This window comes from Trachymyrmex cornetzi, unplaced genomic scaffold, assembly GCF_001594075.2.
Source record: "Trachymyrmex cornetzi isolate Tcor2-1 unplaced genomic scaffold, Tcor1.1 scaffold131, whole genome shotgun sequence".
In the NCBI taxonomy this organism is placed as follows: Eukaryota; Metazoa; Arthropoda; class Insecta; order Hymenoptera; family Formicidae; genus Trachymyrmex; species Trachymyrmex cornetzi.
In genome coordinates, this window is record NW_017295884.1 from 1583028 (window position 1) to 1605446 (window position 22419).

The following is a 22419-nucleotide window of genomic DNA, read 5'->3' on the forward strand; positions in this document are numbered from 1 at the left end:
GGCTCACTTCCCCGCCGGCACTGAGACGCTTTGTAATAGAAACGATGTCAGAGCGGGCGAAGAAAAAGTGGACACATGATACAATTTTCGGATAAATGGATGAAAAGCAGGGGCATATGAAAAGAAGGAGTGAAATGTACGGGTTGACCAATTCTAATCGAAACGATCTCAGCTTAGAAGCTAGTAATTGCTTTGTAGGTAGTAATTTAATTGGAAATATCTTCATTTCTATTAATTCATTTCTGTTTTTATTTCACTCACTTTTATTTTTATTAAAAAATAAGCTGTATTAAAATTTAAAGTATCAATTAATTTTACTCTGATTTTTAACGTTTAATCTATTATTGTTAAAATTCTATTTGACTATCGCAGAATTGAAGAAGTTTATTTTCGAATTAATGTATGCAGCATAAAAATGATATATAATATTTATATTGTTAACAATAATAATATAAATAATCGATATCGTTATAAATGAAACGAGTTATTCTGTCTTCTGTACTCTTTGCACTATGTCGATTGTATATCTTTATGTTGATTTCAAAGTCTCGTCGAGTGTTTCTTCTTTCATTTACCATCATCACCGGTTCGGATTAGCGCGTTTCCGGGCAGAAATGAAAGAGCAACCGGAGAAAGGAAAGGGAAAAAAGAAAAATTTCCAACCCCTTTGCTATCTTTAGCTTGGGTATTTTTAATAAAACCCGCTCTTAACGTAACTTAGCTTGCATAACAAGCGCGGAACTCTCTTTACGCCACGTTAACCTTGCATGCATATAAATCATTTTCCACTTTACTGAAGAATCCTTATAGCTGTTTTCGAGCAAATCACATACTTCCATTTTTCATTTCTCAAACAAAAATCAATTAATCTTGATTCAATAATTTTGCATTAAGAAGGCCACACTTCCTTAATTCTTCCTATGACTTCCTAATACATTTCCTAAAAACTTAAATAATTTCAAACAAAAAATTTCAATTATTTTAAGTTAAATACTGCCAAAAAAGAATTTTAAAGTTTCTCTAAAAATTATTTGCGTGATTTATTCATAGCTTTTGGAAAAAAAATATCAAAAAGTAAAACGCGAATTTAAAAAAAATTCTTTTTAAAAATACCCATCCAAGAGTCAAAGAGAACTTAATTAGAAATTAAATATGTATTACAATGTCTACATTATCATATTACTATTATTTAACAATTTTGTTCCTTAGCGATCAAATATCTCTCAGCTAGCTCTGAAATCCAAATACAACAATTACATACAAACAAAATTATAGGAGACTTATTGACTATCTGCACTTAACAGTTGATTATCGTTCCCTGAGATTCGCTTAAACGCCCAAGGGAACTTGTAGCGACAATTAACGCATATATGCATCTTAACGACACAGCGACAAATAAGAGAAATCCGTTTCCGGTGCGGTGCTCGATTCTGTAGCGTACACGTGAGCACCTCATGCTAAATCCGGTCTGCAGAAACGTCGCGAGTCAATATGCATTCGCTTTGCACTTTGCCAAGGGTAAGAGCCCATTTGTGCGTGCTCGAACGAAACTGCGTATACGGAAAGGGCACGAGCGCGTATCTCGGTGCTTGATAATGCATCTCGCGTCTCGTTTCGTCGACTATGTCAACAACCGTCTCCCGCGTTCTTCCACCGCGTTTATCCCCGCCTGAATCATCCCTCTGAGCAATAAGAATACACTCACGTACGGAGAATACTGCCATTGTATGTCTCGAATTACTTACCCTACGATGTCAATCGGGATTCTGTTAAACGTGTCACGTTGTAATTCCTTTGGATTTGCGCTTCGTCAGCCATTCGTCAAAGATAACAAACTTTTGTTAAACTGTGATAGTTTATATTTATATATTCTTAATCCAAAAGCAAGTCATCTGATTTTTTTAACGATGGGGTATTTTTACATCTCAATTATTATAAAATTATAAAAACTATTATTAATAATATTATATATTATTGATTGTTCTTCGATTTATTAGTACTTATCTCAAACATTATGGATACGAATTTAATCACAATTTTGTGAAAAAAATAAATAAAAAATATTGAACCGAATAAGCATGTATAAAATTTATAATGATAGTATTTTTTTAAAATAAAGCTTTTAATTAATATAACATTTTTTTATTATGGATTTTCAATGGAATTGCATATTTAAAGGTCAATAAAGAATAGTTATTATAAAGAAAAAAATTATGTAAAATTATATACATATCAAATAGCTTCATAATTTACATTTTTTTCTCAGGTTAAATCGATTCTTGAGTTAAATAGTGCGTAAAGAGTATTGTGTCTTATTAATTCATGATTTATTACAGAAGTTTATCGCGAAATTAGATTAATAGATAATATCAATTTATAGTAAAAAATTACTTTAAACCAGACAAAGTATTTCTTATAGATTTTTGGATGCTGAAAACAAACCAAATTTTATTAATATATTAGATTTCCAAAATAATTGAGATTTAATATGGTAGAAATGGTTTTTTTGCAATATTTTTATAAAAAAATTAACATTATCTTACAATGCTGATTAAAAGTCGTGAATGTATAGTTCATTTCTTATAAAATACATTCTTTTTATTTCAGTATCTTTTTATAGTCATAGTATGAAGATTTTAAGATAATAATAAGAAATTTATGATAATAAGAAATTTATGATACCATTAACCATTTTTACAAAAAAACAAATATCGCAAAAAAAAAACAATTTTTGACACATAAACCTCCATTATTTTGAAAATCTGACTAAAATTTGTGCTATTATTCACAAATTGAATACTGTGCTAAAATTTTACTTGTGGCATTATTTTCAGCATACAAAAATGATCTTGCATGTGATCTTGCAGTTATAGCGAAAATTATCTAAATACGAAAAATAGCTAAAAATAGATAAATCTCTAGCAAGTACTGCGATATTGGATATGTATTGCATCTAATCATATAGATAACAGAAATAGAATTTAGATTTGTGCTATAAATTCTATGCGTATATGATACATAATTTTCTGTCAGATACAAAAAACCGAGGGAGTAACCACTTAATGTAATCGTGAGACAAAGTCCTCGAAATCATTATAAAATTTATATGAAATCTCTGTGTATAATCCGATAATTACATATACAATCACGATAAATCATTGTATCTTATTAAATAAATTCGTATATTTTACCAAATGACTTCATAGTGAAAAAAATTATTTGTAATCAGATGAAATCATATGATATCATGTAATCTTTGGAACAATATTTCAACTGAGGATTACCTCCTCGCAAAGAACAACTATAATTCTAGCTGGAGCAGCAAAATATTTTTTTGCGTTAACTAATACAATTAAATGCTTTATTTGCGATTAGGCACTTGTTTACTTGCAATATTAATAAGCGATTTCCGGCGTAAATTTTTTCAGTCGGGTAGGGAAATTTTTGCTTTAGGGAAAGATGTGAAAAGACGATAAAGGAAGAGGAAGAGAGGGAAGAAATAGCTACGACATGATGATAGTAGAGAGAGCTGCGCACTGCAGCTGCATTTGCTTTTTCGCGGCAGCTGCAGTTGTTCTCCAAAGCTGGGCTGGCTGGCTTTTACGCTGGTGGCCGCTAGAAAGCTATTTCACACAGAGTCCCGCAGTCGCGAGTACGTTTTCGAATGTTTCCGTTCTCTAAAGACGGTCGTATTTCAGACCTCTTCCACTGGCATTCTCGCGCGCTTTATTTGCGAATACTACAGCGGACAGTAATATTGAAATAAATGGTCGCGGATAATCGTGCAGAAGCACCTAGATTTTTTTTCTTGGATGCCAATTTCATTCTCAACGCCCGGATGCTTTTATGAGCGGAATATTCGAAGGAAAAAAATTTGCAAAAAAAAAATTAATTTTTGTGAACAATGTACGTGTTTTTTATCTAATATTTAATATTAAATATATTTAACATAATATATTTAATATTATATAAATTTTTTCAGGATAATATTATATAATATATAGATTTTGCAAATTATTCACAAAATCCATGCGTGAAAAAATCGATGTGCGAATAAGAAAAAAAAATATGCTTCGGAACAACGCCATAGGGAGTTTGTTTTGTCCTCTTCAAAACATTTTAATAGCGATCCGCATGTTCGTGTAATCATGCAGGAGAAAACTTTGTTGAATTCCGGAAAATATATCGCTTTTTGTGGCTGCTGCATTTGCTTTTGCGGTAATAATAAACCGTATTTTTTTTTTTTTTTTTCAACAAGCTGCGGTGTACCTATTTTGGAAAACAAACCTGCGCAGAGTTCACGGACCACTTACTGCCAATCACGAATCCGGTACATCGCTTCATCTCTATTGGATAAAGCAGTTCGTGAGATACATTACAATCTTACAGGCCGACGTAGAATTGACAACTGCAAAAAAAAGCTGCGTTGCATTCAGATTACATTTTCTCGTCGGTGTATTTGACTGCTTCGTTCTACTTGCAACTTATTCAAGAATATCGATCGTGTTTCTAAAATGAATGGTGAACCGTTAAATCAAAGACAATTTGATTCGAGATTTGTTTAAATTCTTAACCCTTTAGAGACAAAGGTTGCGTATTTACAATGTTTACTTTAAAATTAATTTCGAAATAAATTCTGAATAAATTCGAGATTTGCACAGATTAGTTATTCTTAAATTCCGAAATTGCATTGAACATTGAAATATATTCTTCTAACTGGCAAAAAGGTTAAATATTGATATATGTAATAGATAGATAGATTCTTTTCGATAGATATCGATAGATTCTTTTCATTTACAAAATATTTTAGAGCAAAATAAAGTTTTAACAACAAGACAACACCTTTAGAAAGTTAAGTATTCCAACCATTTATTCCGAAAAATATTTTGATCCTGTTTAGAGAACGATGTTATCAAATTTTCAACGATAACTTCAATATTTTCTTTATAATACCTATCTTTTTATTATATCATTTATTTATAAATGAATAAAAATATTTATAATCATAAAAAATGAATAAAAAAAAATAAATTTATGAAATATAACAATCAACTTTATAGAAATTGGTATGTTGAGGTGTAATAAAATGTAACTGGGGAAAAAAAGATTATTCATGAAACAAGTTTTTTAGCGTGATAAAGCCGAATAATTTCTCGTTATTACATCGTATTTTTTTAGATATCCTACAGCTCAGCCGCTATTGCGGAGGAAATATATCGACTGATGAAAAGAGTCGCGCGTCACGCAGCTTATACGATACCATTATAGCCGTCGTATATTCTTTGTGGCGCGCGTTTTGTGCAAACACGGTACAGTAGTTTAATTACCGGGCCGCTTTCCCAGGTATTTTCCCTGGATTTTACGTGCACGCAAAATTACATGGGCGCCGTCACGAGAGAGGCTTATTCGCGAGCAGCCGAGAGAGACAACGGAAGATCCGCCCGGCGTGTTTGCAACCAAAAATATACGCTGTTCTATAATTATTCGTAACTGAGTTTCATTTTTCGCAATTCTTTCATCGCGCGTAATTCCTCTGGCGAAATGTGCCACGTTAAAATAAAAATGAAAAGAAGATATCGCGATATCGACTAACGTTAATTACAAACCGCCTGTTTTTCGCTCGTATATTTACTCGTGCATATCGCGAAACTCTCTAATTCGCAGCATACAGTATTAATTTCGCAGAGAGATCTTTTGGAGAGAACGGTAGACATATTTAATCAGATACTTTTGATTAATTCTGTCGCCGTTGTGTGACGGTTTCAGCGAATATGTATCATGACAAAAGATTGGCGACTTAGCGAAACTAAATCGCAAGGATTTTCTACTCGTAGTGCAGCAACGTCGCGCAGTTGTTCGTTAAGTCACGCAGTTATACTACGATTATTTATATCTCGTATCACATACGTTATTTTATGACGTTACGGGTTTATTATTCCATGAGTTATGACCAAGAATCCACTAACGTCTAAATAAGCCGTTCCATATGCCGTAGGAGGTAAACCACCGTGTAGGTAACGACCAACCAACTTGCAGGAACATCCAGGGATCAGCCTCAAAGGATTTGTGGTTGCCAAATGTACGGGTTACCTCACTCTCGCTATTCATATCCATTATTCAATCTCATTATAATTAATCGTATTATCTCGCACAGTTGCGTTGTTTCAATGACATTACCCACACTCGTAATTTAAATTAGAGGGGTGCATAGTCTACACCAGTTTTATAAACTCGTTTCCCTCTTATTACTTCAGATATCTTTTAAATTATTCAACCAATGCAAAATATCGTCCGTTGTAAAAGTAACTACGTATTATAAGTTTCGTTGAAAGAAAATTCTACGCTAATAATAAAACGATTTTGTTAGTATGATATTATTTCTCTTTAATTTATTTAATACACTTAAACATTTATTTTTTTTAAACGAACTTTGTGATTATCTTTAACGGTAACAGATAATTTATATGTAGAAATATAATACTTAAATGTGATGCTAAGAAATGTAATAAATTCAATTATATATTGTTTGAAAATCATTGTTTTAAAATCATTCGAATTATTAAAATTTAATGTCCAAAGATAACGAAAACTTTTTAATCTAGACGCAACTAATTACACCGAAAAAAGTTAAATTAAAATTAAATTTTAATAAATATACTGTTTGAATAGTAATAAATATTTAATAATTATAAACATTTATTTGTTCAGTACAAGAATCATTAATTTGATTTCACTATCATTCTTCAATTGAATAAATATTTATTTACTATAAGCGAATGTTTAATTAGTATTATTGAAAAAATATAGATATTAAAAGATTTAATAATTTTCTCGGTGTAACACTTCCCATAATTCTTTCTATAGTAAAAGTATGTGATTGTCAGATTGTCGCGTTAAACATAAGGACATCTTCAACACGGAGATAAATTAAATTTCTATTAGTTATAAAATATTCTCTCTGCACGTTTTTCTGCATTCACATTCAGTCTTTCTTTCTCACCCTCTATCTTTCTCTTGGAACACATATGTTCCACGCTGGATGTTCATTTGAATCCCCTTTCCGCGATAGAAGAGAGTTTACTAGTATTCAGGTAACGACCAAGCAACTTGCAAGAACATCTCGTAGAAGATCAGCCCTAAAGGATTCGTTGCGACGCGGAATCTACGAGGCGCGTCGCCCTCACCCATCGTACGGATTCATTATTCAGACTTAACTTGCGCACTAGCGCGCTAAGGAACGACAGTCGCAGTCGCTATGTGGTATGCCGAATTCACACTGCGGAAAAAGGATCCCAGGACGAGGAAGAGGCTGGAAAAGGAAGGAGTTGAACACGCTGGCGTGGCGGTAGAGCACCCTCATCCATGCAAACGTTGAAATTATTCCAACTACATCGCGAGAGTTCTGAGGCAGCGATTTTTTTTCTCTCCCTTCCTCGGCTCGCATCCTATTTCCGCTTTTGCTTTCTTTTCTCTCTATCTTTTCTTCTTTTTTTCCTTTCACTCGTCTTTTTAGACCATAATTTGCAAATAACCGGCTTTAGTCGATACCAAGACTGACTTCTGCTTGTCAGCAGATGTCTGAAAAATTTTTCTCCATCGACGCTTTTAACCCTAGAATGTTATCGATATTGTTTGATGCAATATTATTAATAACGTACTCTTAATTAATGTAATAGAAATTTTTCATGCATTACACACTTTTAATGATATTTATAATCTAGACCTATATAAATAACTAAATTAAAAGGGAAGAGAAAGAATAAGCACTATCAAATTTAATCTTAAAATAATATAAAGGAAATTTTTTTATTCGGACCGACAAGAAATTAATTTATTTAAAGTTTTCAGCACACTGTCAATTTAATTTAACTTGTGATATTATTGCAGTAGTTTAATTGCGTTAGATAAAGTCCGGAAAAAAATTTCGGCAGTTTGAATAACTACAAAAATATGATATGTATGCATGTACATATATAGGATCTAGATAATTCACTGGAAATTATTTAGGCAAAAAAGATCTAGCTTTGACCGTCATAGACCTGAATACGCTTATACTTAGAGTATAAAGAAAAGTCGCCGATACTGACATAGATCTCCTAAAGTGACACCCCCTTATTTCTCAGAAACTAACTATTGCACTTTATTAATACTAATAAAATCATGATCTGTTTAGCTAATTAAAGAAGTACAAACTCATAATTCATATATTTGTGGCTTATTTCTATACCAAATCAGCTAAAAACCAATTCTATGAATCCGAGAAGAAAATTCTAACGGTGTTCTTTTGCAAATTGCGTAATTAAAATAATAGTGATTGTATTATTGAAAATATTATGTCATTTTAAATGTTTATAGTTTTATAAATTAGTTTTCTTTACAGAATAGGATATATCTTTATTTATAGAATAGGAATGTTGACATTATTGCCTACTATGTCAGTTTTGGAGCCCATTTTGTCAGACGCTCATTTTTGCATTATACTTATAAAAAACTTAATTATTGCAAAATAGCAAACAGTATTATAAAAATTGCTTATACTATTTGATAGAAGACATTTTTTACTTTGTATTTATGTTGACCTTCCTCTATAGGGGTATGTAGTCCAATTATACATATATATAAGTGTATGTCTCATAATAACATCTGATAACACGAAATAATAATTATTTTTACACGTAAAAATTGAAATAACATATATTACTTAATATTACAACATTCTTTATTATAATATTGATCACTATAGGGAATATGAATCGATATACGTATAGGATGGTTCATTTAAATTGAAAATCTTGAATATTTCACTTATTGTTGATGATACGAGAAAATATTTCAGATAAAAGTGAAACGATTTCGGGGTTCGTATTTTGTTCACTTCGGTTTTTTTTTCTAAGTAGACGCGCCAAAAATATATGAAGGTTATCACTTTTTTAAATGGAGTTATATGATTTGTTTTACATACAAAGAAATCACTCTTAAACATACATCTCTTTTGAAATAGTTTTATTTTCATCTGAAACATATCTCTACATCATCAAAAATAAGTGACATATTCAAGGTTTTTAATTCAAATAGACCATCTTATATAATAAATAGAATTTTTGAAAGCTTGTCTCCACTTGTCCTAGTTTTTAACATAGCAGATTGGAACTAATAACCATTGAAGGCAGAGCTTAGCGCTCAATGATCTCGATCATTTGCACATAAAATTTACGTATCGAAAACATTCTAAGGTAATCGTATACGAAGGAAATCACACAGCGTTTATAGAAGAACAGGTTAGAGAATTTCATGGTATTCCTATGTGCGTTATATACATATAGTTAAAACGTTATTCTCAATACTCTTATCAATGCTGACTATCTTAATGTAATTGTCAACAATTTCCGTACCTGTTCCCAGAGCATGTAGAGGTCTTTGCGTAAACAAAACACTGCATTTCAAGTGCATTCAACAGGTTACCCAATCTGACAACAAAACCGTAATGACTTCTTCTTCTTCGACATTGTTACACGTTCGATCACATTTTACCGTTTCCATTCTTAATTGAAAACGAGCACTGGTATATTGCAATTTGAGAAAAGGCCACTAGCTACCTCCATTATAAATTAATCCCATCTAATGCGACTGCCGTAACAAAAACTAATTATCCTTTATCTTCGCACCAATTAACGTCGCAACGCGACAGTCGAAGTGAATCTTTCGCGCGAACATCGCATGAACGATGGAGGGTGCAAGCGTAAAATAATGGTGCGCCTCGCGTGTCGTCCTCAACGATTCTTGTTGGCTGGAATTTAATAAGAGCCGCATAAAGTTAGGGCGGATTCCTGCCTATTCGAGACGGCCTTGCCACGCTATCCAAGCGCACAGGATTCAGGATGTACGTGTGTACGTAAAACGGAGGTAACAGAGGACGGTGAAAGCTTTTGTACTTCCCACCCTTAGTCACCTATCTACCTACCCTATCCGTGGTGCAACCTTCCTGCGTTAGGCCGCAAGCCGTTGTTCTCCACGCGTGCTATTGGCTCTAACCGTGTGTTATCCTGACTGCGGGATTTTCTTGTCGGCAAACCATCACCAGCTTGCATACCTTTCTTTGAGGTATTAGATTGCTGCAAGGTGTATGTACTTTTCACTCAAGTTGGTTTAACTTGAACCGATTAATTAGACGAAGTAAACGAAAAATGACATTTTTTTCTCTCAACTATCCCCTTTCGAATAGCGAATACCAAGTCTCTGTGTCTCTCCAGTCAAATTTCTATTCAGCAAAAAATTTTCGAATGATCTTTTTTTCTTATTTTTAATGTTATATAAGTGAAACCTCATTCGTAATTTAAAACTCAGCTTCAAAAGTTGTATAAAGTAAGAATAAAAATATAAGAAGGGTATACACGTTGCACAGAAAATGCAGCAAAGAGGCAAGACAAATAACGCAGCATCGGTAGAAAGAGTTAATGACGTAACTATGTCTGGGGAGGGGAGGGGATAAGGAAAGAAACGGTCGCCGCGCACTTGTAAAATTACAAGCTCGCAAGATCGCGGCACAAGCGCCGTTGGCGAGTTTCAATTAACGTAATGCAGCGTCTCTTCCGTAAAAAATGCGACGGCGAACAGTTCGTGTATTAACTGCGAGCTCGTTTCTCCCGCCCGCGCTATCCGGTCCGCGTGACACTGGCGGACATTAATTAAATTACATGGTAAACGCGCTTCGGTAATTAATGAAGTGTCACGAAAATCGAACTACACGCCGATACCATCGGCCGGCTCGTTGCACGGGATTTGCGCGGAGTAACGAAATCAAGTTACATCAGGATGTATTGAAGGTATTAACGATATCGAAAATCACTTTAAAGCCGACGCTTGCCGCTTACACAGCGCGCCTGTAAACAATGTTACCAAATTTATAGACAATTGACATAAACGCGATCTCGTTCGTTTAGGCAATCAATTTATTTCGGTTTACGATTTTAATGCAATTAAAGTTATGTATCATAGAAAAACGTTTGTGTATTGCGGGCCGAGCGTATCCACAATATTTAAAGTGAGTTAAAACAAAAATTGGTTAATCGATTAATTCACAATGTGCCTCGATGGTCGAACTGAGACTTCCGCATGGAATAAGAGAGATTTAGGTTCGAATTCCGGTGATGTTTTTTGCAATAAATTCTCTACGGTACTTTAAAGATGCACATTAGAGTCTGACCGAAACCACATTTTGACCTTCGGCCGAAACCGAAAACGAATATTCGATTGTCATTCAATTTCGGTCGAAAACGAAATCGAAACCGAAACTTAGAGTGCTTTCCATTTGATGACACAAGTCGACACAAGTGTCGTTCTATCTTTGTTACTCTCTAAATGTCAAGAAGAATTGAACGACGCTTGTGTTGACTTGTGTCGACTTGTGTTATTAAATGGAAAGCATCCTTAGATAAGTCTTACTAAAAAAAAAAGAGAGAGAGAGAGAGAAGCTAACGTCATATTTTTTTCGCCCGAAGTCGAAATCGACATTTTTGGATTAATTTTACAGAAATTGTGTAGTTTTCGGAAATTATACGACAAATTTACGTATTCTTTAAAAAACAAGATTTTATTAAAATCTTTAACTATAATAATATAATAATATTGCATTCTCAACTTTTAAAGAAATCAAATTACAGTTATTATTAAGATCACATCAAAGTTTGTACTCAAATTGTTTTAAACTTAATCAACGAGTTAATAATTAAAATCGAACAGTTGTTTTTTGAATGCTCACCGGTGCGTTGCAACGTACACAATTTCGGTTTATCCACCGAAATTTTCTCTTAATTTCAGCTGAAATCAGACCGAAACTCTGATTTTTTTATCAAAACTGACCGAAAACGAAACCGAAACCGAAATTTCAGTCGGACTCTAATACCCGTTAACATCAATAATATTAAATTATTTGTCAATTTAATTTGTGATATTGTATAGGTATTCTTCCTTTTGTGTTTAGGATTGTGTTTCGAGACCGACAAATAATCTGCACGCAGTTTGCTTGAAATTCAATTTTGTAAAATTCACACATTATTATTAGGCACCAAAACTTGCTTTGACTGAACTTTAATTGGCCTTTACCGCTTAAAAAAAATTCGTTCTATACTTCATATTTCTGAGAAAATCCTTTTCTTTCTTCTTTTTAATTTTCAAAATTACGTCATAATATATCGTCATATCCCATTACGCTGAAATAATTAATCATTAAGAGGTAACTGATTTTGCTTTAACATGGAGATTTCATCGGTTTCTGCATCCTCTATCGTCGTCAGGCATGCAATTTCGTGATTACGCTACATCTAAAGAGCGCACTTACCATTCATGCGTACGTAGCATGCGTGATATTATTGGAGCACGCGTGTATGTACGAAGGTACCGCGTTCTACTGTGGATTTATCCGAGTTTCAGAAATCGCACGTAATTAACGCGTTTATCCTTCCGAATTCGTAGTAAGAGGCGCAAGATGAAGGAAATTAATATACTGAAAAATATTTCGTGGTGTGAAAAGAAAACATTTTAGATGATATTCTTGAAATGCAATTCCGCAACGATGTTATAACGACAGTGATTTGCCTGCCCTTCTAATCGAAGCTCGAAGGTAACTTAGGTAACTGAACTCCACCACGATGAGGTCGTGTAAACGTAATTTTCTCGTTTCTTCCCGATCATGGCGAGGAGCAACGCGATAACAAAATTCCGTCAGCCCAAATCGATACGTAGAATTATTACGTTGTTGACGATACGATATTAAGGAGTTTTTGCAATAGCGTGAATCCAGATACGGTGAACGCTAAAGTCAAGATATCCTTTTCTTAATTAGTTGTTAAGAAGAAGGTAACCTGATCTTAGCGTTCACCGTATTTCGATAAAGGATATTGTAAAATCTCTCTATTATGTACTTGTTGTCCCCTTACAACACGAAACTCTTCTATCACACGCACATTGTGTCACATGTCACGCCGCGGGCGCATTCATGCTTGTTAATATCTGTGGCTACGGTTTGCATGTACGGTTTGCACCCACGTGCGGAAAATTCATGTTAGCACAGCTGTACACATAGGAAGCTTGGCATGGCCTAAGGTTATGTTCTAGAACTACACGCTATTGAATAATCTCATTTTTATCGTTACTGATAGAACCTTTCTGACATGTATGTAGCATAACGACATAATAAACCTTTCGTGCAAGCATTAAAAATCTCATAAATATAAATATAGAACGGTAATCTACGTAAGTATTCATAAAACCGTAGTAATGATAATATCGATTATATTTTTTTATATCTTTAATATAACTCTTTAAAAACATTTCATAGAAAATAAAATTGATGATATGAAAAGTATTATTTAAATAAAAGAAATAAAAATAAGAATAGCTACGAGCCAAACCAAACAAATTTTAATGTACATATAATACAGTTGACATTAAATATAAAAATAAAACAAGATCAAAATATATATCTACCTAAGACTAATGTTTCGACCACCTTCGGATCATTTTCAAAGTTCTAAACTAATATGTATCAAACTAGCGGTTGACTAAAAGAGACTAACATAAGTAAGTAATAATAACAGTACAACGCCAAAAAATAATTAAAAATAGACCTTCATTGTTTAGGCCCTAATATCAATTGTATGTAGTCAACAAAAGATAAATCCCGGATATGCGCCAAGCACTCAAATATCACTGTATATCCAACGAAGAATATATAATATGTAGATGTCAAACATCGATTTCCTGATATACGCCATGGTTCGATGACAAAGGATATTTACCAAATATAAAAAAGTCGTTGATAATGCCATTAAATGAGCTGAATTCATAAGTCCTTCATACAAAGGTTAATCCAGATTCTACAGTATAAATTGAAAAATATAAGAATAACCGTATATAACATTTGGATCCCATTAAACTATGTGAAATATATAATTTGTATTTAGTATAAAAGATTCAGTAATATAAATAAAAAAGTGTTACAAATTATATAATATAACAGTAGAGAACAAGCATTATTTAATTTATTTAAAAACACGAGATATAATAATAATTTTGTTTTAATAGATTGCCTTTTATGTTTTCAAATTTGTTCTTTATGAATTGAATTTAAAGAGAGAGATACGTTAGAAATATATTATTAGAGGAGAAGGTGGTATATAGTGTATATGTTGTGGCCTCCCTTAATATCTCCGCTATTATATAGCGAATCCTGATAATTACTTATGAAATTATTTGTTCAGTAATCCGCCGTTACACCATGACGCTAATATACCAATATTCAATAGCCAGTATTTACCATTATAACGCATTTTTAAGTATTTCGAAACGTTTCAAAGGTACATTTCAGCATTTAATTACACCTACTTCCTCATTTTTCTTTTTGAGCGTATTATCATATAAATATATGTATTTTTGAATGTGTTATTTGCTATTTAATATTTTATTTGGCTGTATATATTTTGAGTTATGCAAATTTAAACAATAGCATGGCATTTTGCTAATGTGGCTCTCTATGAGTACTGATTACTCACGACCTCTTTTTTGAGGTTTTTATATCAAAATAATTATTTGATAATCGATTGTAGCTGTACTGTTAATCTGTAGTTTATATTACATGTATTATTTTTAGTACTGAGATATTTAATACTAAGCACCTTATATGCAGAAATTATGTGAATGTATATACATTCATTTGCATACATTTTAAAATGTTTCAGATTTTGTTAATTTTATAATCAAATACTGTTTTTTAAACAAAACTGGCTTTTTTATGAAAGACCACATTACCACCCATTTTTTTCTTCGAATCATTATGCAATGCCGCTACATTTTTATTAATAGTATCCTAAGTAATAAATAGTATCCTAAGTAATAAATATTTTATAGCTTTGAGTCCAGAATCGATTCGACAACATTTTAACGAATACAATTATCAAGTTTTAAACTTAAATATTTATTATTAACAAAATTATTGTGTAAAATGTAACTGGGATGCCATAATATCACTTTCTCCTTTATTAATATTATATATTTTTAAATACTTATATTATATAGTCTTAAATGTTTATGCGTGATTTACTGTTTTATATAATAACTTTTATAAAATTATTGAATAACTGTATCTTATTTATTTATGTTCGCAAAATATAAGATCTACTTGAATCCTGCAAATACATGGTGCGTCGTGATTGTCGGTATTCTAATGCAGTTGCACAACAATGCAACACGGGATAATTATCCGAGTTCGTATGTGCCCATGTTTTTTGTCATCCAGCGGAGCTCGCGTAGGATATATATGCGCATTAGACATATCTGAGCGCGTGAAATTCTGCATACCCCGAAGCCATGTTCGGCTGCACGTAATTGGAGTATATGCACCGACGGTTCGTTCATTGCTCGGCTAATTTCATCCTACAAATTTTATTTCTTTCCTTTTTTTGTCGCTTCCTGTGTCTTGCAGTTCTCGGCCCCGAGTGTTTCTTCCATGTTACTACGTCCGCTTTCGATGGCTTTTTTAAATTTATGTCCAATGACATTTTGACGGTACTGATCGCGACATATTGAAGTCTCAAATTGCACAAATGCAACGCATCACCAACCTTTCTGATCTTCGACAATTTAGTGGATATTTGAGAATGGCAAATTACAACGCTTTTAAATAGAAAGAAAAATATATTTCCATTTCAATAAATCAGAAAATAATTAATTACATTTAAATTAATCGAAACAGTTCTGACGTTTGGTAGGACAAATGGATAATGAAGAGAAAAAGATAATGCAATGAGAGAAAAAATATGATATGTTTTTGATATTTTATACGGAAGGAATGATTTTGCTGGAATATCTAAAAATTTAGCTACATACGGATTTGAAAACAATTTTGTTGAACTATTAAAATATTTACATAGAAAATTCAAGCATGATGAACAATGTTGCAAAAAATTTTGATATTCGAGCAATCAGCTTGAGCGCTCTATATATTTTTATAGTCCAACAAAATTATTTTTAGATCGGTATTTAGCTAAATTTTAAATATTTCTACAAAATCATTCTTTCCATATATTGATAATTTAACTTGGATAAGGATTTTTTACCCTTTTTTTTTTCTTATTCTGCTTCTAAAGCATAAATTAATCCATTTACGAATAGAGAAATATACACAGTAGAAGTGTACATATCTAATTAAAGTTCTCAGTGCAGAACACTGCCTACAAATTTGGTAGACATAATAAATTTGATAAAACCCAGCCCACTCATTATATGATTGTTAATTATCCCGTCATGAGTAATTCAGACGTACTTTTCACAGATGGATTGTAAATAATATCTATGTGAGGAATTGCTGGTTATTAATTATACCAAACCATTCACTTTATATTATATGCTATTGAATAAATGGTATTTTATTATTTAAGCTCTGTAGCATAATAATTGCGAGATTTGTATAATATTTTATTATTTGTAACATTCGAAAATTACATAAAATATGTACAATTAAAACATTAAAGGAAAGGTAATATTATAGCTTTTGTAGGTATGATGGCCTCTCTTAATATTAGCGAATTACAATAATCATTTATGAAATCATTTATTTAGTAGCCTCTTTATATCATATCTTTGTTATGTCAATACACACAATAACTGGCGTTTATTATAACATATTTTTACTTTCAAACATTTTGGAACGTTTTCAAAGTTTATTTTAGCATTTAATTATATATTCTTCTTTTTGAAAGTATTATCACACGAATATATGTGAATTTGAGTGGGTTGTTCATTATTTAGTATTTAATTTGACTGAACGCATTTCGGGCAAAGTTGAACAGACACTTTCCTAAATTTGCTGATTTTTTGCTCTCTTTTCGAAATTTTCATATAAAAGTAATTATTCAATAAATCGATTGTAGTCTACTGCTAATTTATATTATATGTAGATACTACAAATTTTTAGTACTAAATAGCCTGTATCAGAAGAAATTATGTGTGTACGTGTATACATATTTTTTATACATTCTGTAATACTTTATTTTTTTCTAAATACATAATTTTGTAATCAAATACTGTGTTTTTTTAACAAAACCAAGTTTTCAATTATTTTTGTAGAGAGGCTACATTATGCCTATTTCTCTTTATTATACGATATCGCTAGACTTTTATAAATAATGTTTTAAGTAATAAATATTTTATAACTTTGAGTCTAATTATAAGCTTGATTGAACAACACTTTGACAAATGTAATTATTAAATTTTTAACTTAAATATTAATTATTAACAAAGGTATTGTATAAATGTGAATGGAGAGCCATAATACTACCTTTCTCTCTAACAATACTTAAAATTATACCTTGGCGAACATAAATGTACATTACAATTCGATCATAATAAACCCCCACGGTATTTCAAATAATTTTTAAATGCACGCTACATGCATTTGCACTATCGCTATAAAATGGCAAGTTTATATTAAAAGTCTATCGAGATCTGGAATATTTTGTTCTCTCAGTTACGAGCATTATATTTCTTTCATATTTCAACCTGCAATAAATTAAATTCCCACTCGTTGTTTAATCACTCGGCTCCCATAATGTTACTTCGGTGGACGCTGTTCAAGCACGTCGAATTACGTCGCAGGCAGTGCCGACGTATGCGTGTCGTCATATTGGATGTAGCTCCACGTTGTTTATGCTTAACACTCGCAAGCTGTGGTCGCCGCGACCGCACTGTGTTGCGCCGGAAGTGGTTGCACCGAGACACACTGGCGCGTGGAATGTCCGCGAAGTCGCTTGTCCCTGTACAAACGAGCTAGCTATTCCGTCGCATCTCATCCTCTGGATGTAAAATTCTTATGACGTTGTTACGACCTTGTAAGCCGAGGGCTGGCGGCTTGTAAATCCGACAGCGTAATCTGTGATAAATTACGGACGGCGAACTTCTCGCCACGGTACCGATAAATCAAAACGGGTCCAATTACAATGTTCATTCGCGATTATTTCTCGTAAAACACGAAACATTATAGCATCAACGCGACGCAGCCCGAAAACGTAAACTGCGTGCTCGCTAAATTATTTGCGCTAACGATATTTAACACCGACTTACGATAAAAGAACGATACTTAACCCTTACCGTACCAATATGGGTAACTAGTGACCGAGCGATTCCTGTTCGTGCAAGTTTATTAAATTATTTGTGCTCACGATATTTAATACCGACTCACGATAAAAGAACGATACTTAACCCTTACCAATATGGGTAACTAGTGACCGAGCGATTCCTGTTCGTGCAAGTTTCTTTCGGTAATTGTAAATTATATTACATTTTATTATTTTCCAAAATAAAGAGTCAATATTTATTCTAGAAAGTTGAAAGTATGTTGGTGAATTTTTAGAGATTTTTTTTAATTATTTTGAAGAGGTGAAAAAAACGAAGAGATTCTAGTGACCCTTGATAGAATGGATGAGGCACCAAATTGTACATGATACGGTAAGGGTTAATTATCTCGAACATTATATATAATTCCGACATAAATCGACGATTGTTTTTCAGCGAATCATTTAATTGTGCGGCTTATTTTTAATTATCATCGCCGTTCTCTCTTTGATCCATTAACAGAAGTATACTTATATCACGATCACACACAAGATTGTACCGTGTCGCGTATTGCACCGCAAGTAGATAGAGCCGTGGTTACATATTATCCTGCTGCAGCCGGGACGAATGCAATATCGCCACGTGTGTTGTTTGTAGGTACTCGCATATCCCGTCGTACGTGCCTGCAAAGTGTAACTCTAAAATTCCTGCGGTATATAACCGAAACGTTTATTCCGCGTACGATCGCACACGTCGGTTAACCGCGTTTTCATAACAGTGAACGTTATGACAGCTATTCCGATCAGTTATTTTGCTCTCTCTCTCTCTCTCTCTCTCTCTCTCTCTCTCTCTCTGTCTCTCTCTCTATTTATTAATAAAAATTCAGCATTCCGTTATTTGTCATTCCGCAATAGTTCGTGAGTTTCGGAACGAAATTCGAGCGTTTTCCAAGGTTGGCAAACGTTATTTTTCAGTTACTTTGTCGTAACTTTTTATAGTAAACAATTTAATGACGATGTTGCAACTTTTTATGACGGTAACGTTAACTAATTAAACGCTAAGGTTGTGCTAAGGTTAGAAAAGTCACTTTGAAAAGTAATTTGTCATTACGCGTTACTTACTAGAAATAGCAATAAGTAACGAGTAACGCGTTACAAATTAATGGAAAAAGGAGTTATTTTTTTCAAAAACAAATGACTTTTTCAACCCGTTACAAGTAACGATTGATTTTTCTAACTTTGATGTTACCATTACCGTCATAAAAAATTCACAACGTCATTATCAAATCGTTATTATAACAAAGTAACGATCAACAAAGTAACGGTGTTACAAGTAACGTGTTATTGCCAATTCTAACATTTTCTATAATAATCTATAGCGATTGTGGATAAAATATCGACTTATATGTCTATTATATCTAATCGTTTCGCACGGAAAGGTAAAGACATAAATTTTATTTAATTTTTTTAATGCCTTCGTTTAATTATCCTTGTTTATAGTCGTTTTTTTTATCTCCGATGCGCCCCCGAGTAACATAATGCAATTTGCGAGAAAGACTTATTAAGTTGTACGCCATTTCACGCATACGTACGAACTTGTTCATATACGTATACAGCATCATGCTGGAAATAGGAAGGTTGCCGCGCCATTCACAGCCGGTCTCGTCGCAATATTGCATTGGATAGTTCGCAGGTACCTCGCCTCGCTGGTCCGTGTAACGTATTAACCTGCGTAAGCTTCACAACTTCGAAGTTTCGAGGTAAATAATGTACACGTGCTCTCGCGATAATCCTGCAACTAAACTTTGCAGTAAAATTTTGCTCCACGGACGGGTCCCATACTTTTTTTTTCTCGTGAAAGCGGATTAATGTGCAACAAAAGATAAACACTAATAGCAATTAAGAATTATTATTTAAGAAAAAAATCATCAGGTTTCTTATTTCCTTTTCTTGATCTGAAGACGCGTAAATTTCTTACAAGCTACGGTAAGTTGAAGTATTATCTTAGCTTCATGACGATATTTTTTTTTATATTTGATAATAAAATCTGTATTTTACTTGCTTCATTTATACAAGTAAATTTTAATTAAAAATTAAATTTTTTAAATGATTAACTAAATGTTGTTAAATGTAAAACTCGAAGCGTACTGGGATTAATTAGTGTGAATTTCCTTTAGAGAGTCGTTTAATTGGAAATGCAATTATCGTAGGCTACAAAGTCATGTTTTATGTCGCAGCTCGTCTGGTCTCGCTCTTCGCCGAGAACATGAAATAGAATTATCGCTCGACGCTCAATGACCTCACCAATTGGAAAAAAATCTCCCGAGTATTGACAATAATCTCGACTTCCCTGCAGTGACATCGAATTCGTTCTATTGCCTAACATTACCGTAAGAACGAGAATTTCCGCGAGACGACGACCTATCTATCGTTAGATCCAATTATTTCCCGAACCATCTCGTGGAAGAAAAATATCTGTAGAGAAATCGCCGTGCCCGATAATCGAGGTACTTTGCATATTTCTCTCTCTCGCTCGCTCGACGCGAAACGGAAGATCGACTGAATGAACGGCCGAATGAAAGACAGATCGCGGAAGGGCGACGAAGAAGAATCCCGAGCGTCGGAAGGGAAAAAGTTCAAGCAGAGAAAAAGCACGGGAGACAGAGTAGTTCCGTGAGTGAGGCAGCTGCAAGAAGTCGTTGCTGCTAGCGAGGAAAGAACCGGAGAGACTGAAGCAGTAGTTCGGTTATTTAAATCGTCCCAACGCTTGATTGGTCAAAGCAATGTAAATGCTCCTTCCATCTTTTTCCTCAGCTGCAGTCTACACCCCCCACGGCAACAATTTCTCTAATGCGAATCTCAGCTGCGGGGCCCACGGTGATCTCACAGGCAAGAGAAAAAGAGGGTTGAAAGGAGACTTGCCGGGATATATCCTCGCAGCATCTTCTTCTGCTCCACTCCGCCTCTCTCTCTCTCTCTCTCTCTCTCTCTCTCTCTCTCTCTCTCTCACTCACTCACTCACTCACTTACTCACTCACTCACTCACTCACTCAGTCACTCACTCATTCCACTATCCTTTCCACTCTACCGTAAACGTATTGATTTATACCTTAGCGTTTCCTGAAGAGAGATAACACAAACGAGAAACGAGATAACGTTGCGGATTTTACTACGATCTTTTAATTTGTCATGAGGATGATGCATTTTAATACTGTGTTTCTATTAGGTATTAAAATTGCTCTACTTTGACGTCCTGCTCCGAGAAGAATTGATAGGGTAACTCCGGCAAATACGCCGCGTTGGGATTTACGCCGCAAAAGTCAGAAAGAATAGAAGGAGTGAGAGTAACTTTCCCGCAACTACTCCGTTACATGTCTTTATGTTATATTGAGTTATGATTTCAACTTCTTACTGTTAATATTAATGAAATTATTGAGTTGAATCGATTTGTCACTCTAATAAGTCGCGTCATCATAAATTATAATCTGCATAAAATGATTACTGTAGGGCGTGTAAAAGACTTAGTGGTTATTTCGTGATACATACGTGTAGAGGAATAGTAAAGCACGTTCTATATATCAAAATAAAAGTGCTTTCATATTCTTTGTTTAATTTATTGTCTTGTATATCCCATCTGTTTGGAATATACGGCATTTTTAGGGAGCGAGATTTATGCCCAAAGCAAAGTGCGCAGATTTAATTCAGTGCACTAAATGCAATAAACGCATTATATGAAATATGTACCTCATGTCATGACACTTGTAATATATATAGGAAGATTGTAATTATTATTTATTGCTTCATATACATATTTATTATTCTTATTCCTTAATAAAACTTTATAAATGCATTTTATCTATAAATAAATTATTGTGTTATTAACAATAATTATGTTAGGACTCTCAAATTTTAAACAATATAAAAATATAAATAAAGTAGTCTAATGAGAGTCAGCAACGATAAACGGCACAATTTAGTGAACAATCAATACACAAGTGTTCAATTGAAGGTCTTCTATATATGAAAAATTGAATGACGGTCAAATATAGAAGACTTTAATTAAATACCTGTGTGTTGATTGTTTACTAAATAATTGCGCCGTTTATCGTTGCTGACTCTCATTAGCCTACATCATTTATATTTTTATATTATTGTATCATTTTACGTCTTATTTATATGAATTAATTGTAAATTTCTCATAAGCCGTACATAATTATGAGTAGCCATATATCTTACCCCTATGGAATATACGGCACAAATACAAGGGTTTCAAAAAGTTCATTTTTTAATACAAAAAATTAATATTTCGGATTTC

The 22419-nt window shown here is 33.2% G+C and overlaps 1 protein-coding gene across 4 annotated transcripts in view; it reads left to right on the top strand.

Moving 5' to 3' along the window:
* Positions 1-22419, top strand: part of LOC108770740 (uncharacterized) — a 310951-nt gene that overhangs the window by 230161 nt on the left and 58371 nt on the right. The gene's annotated exons all lie outside the window — the stretch shown is intronic.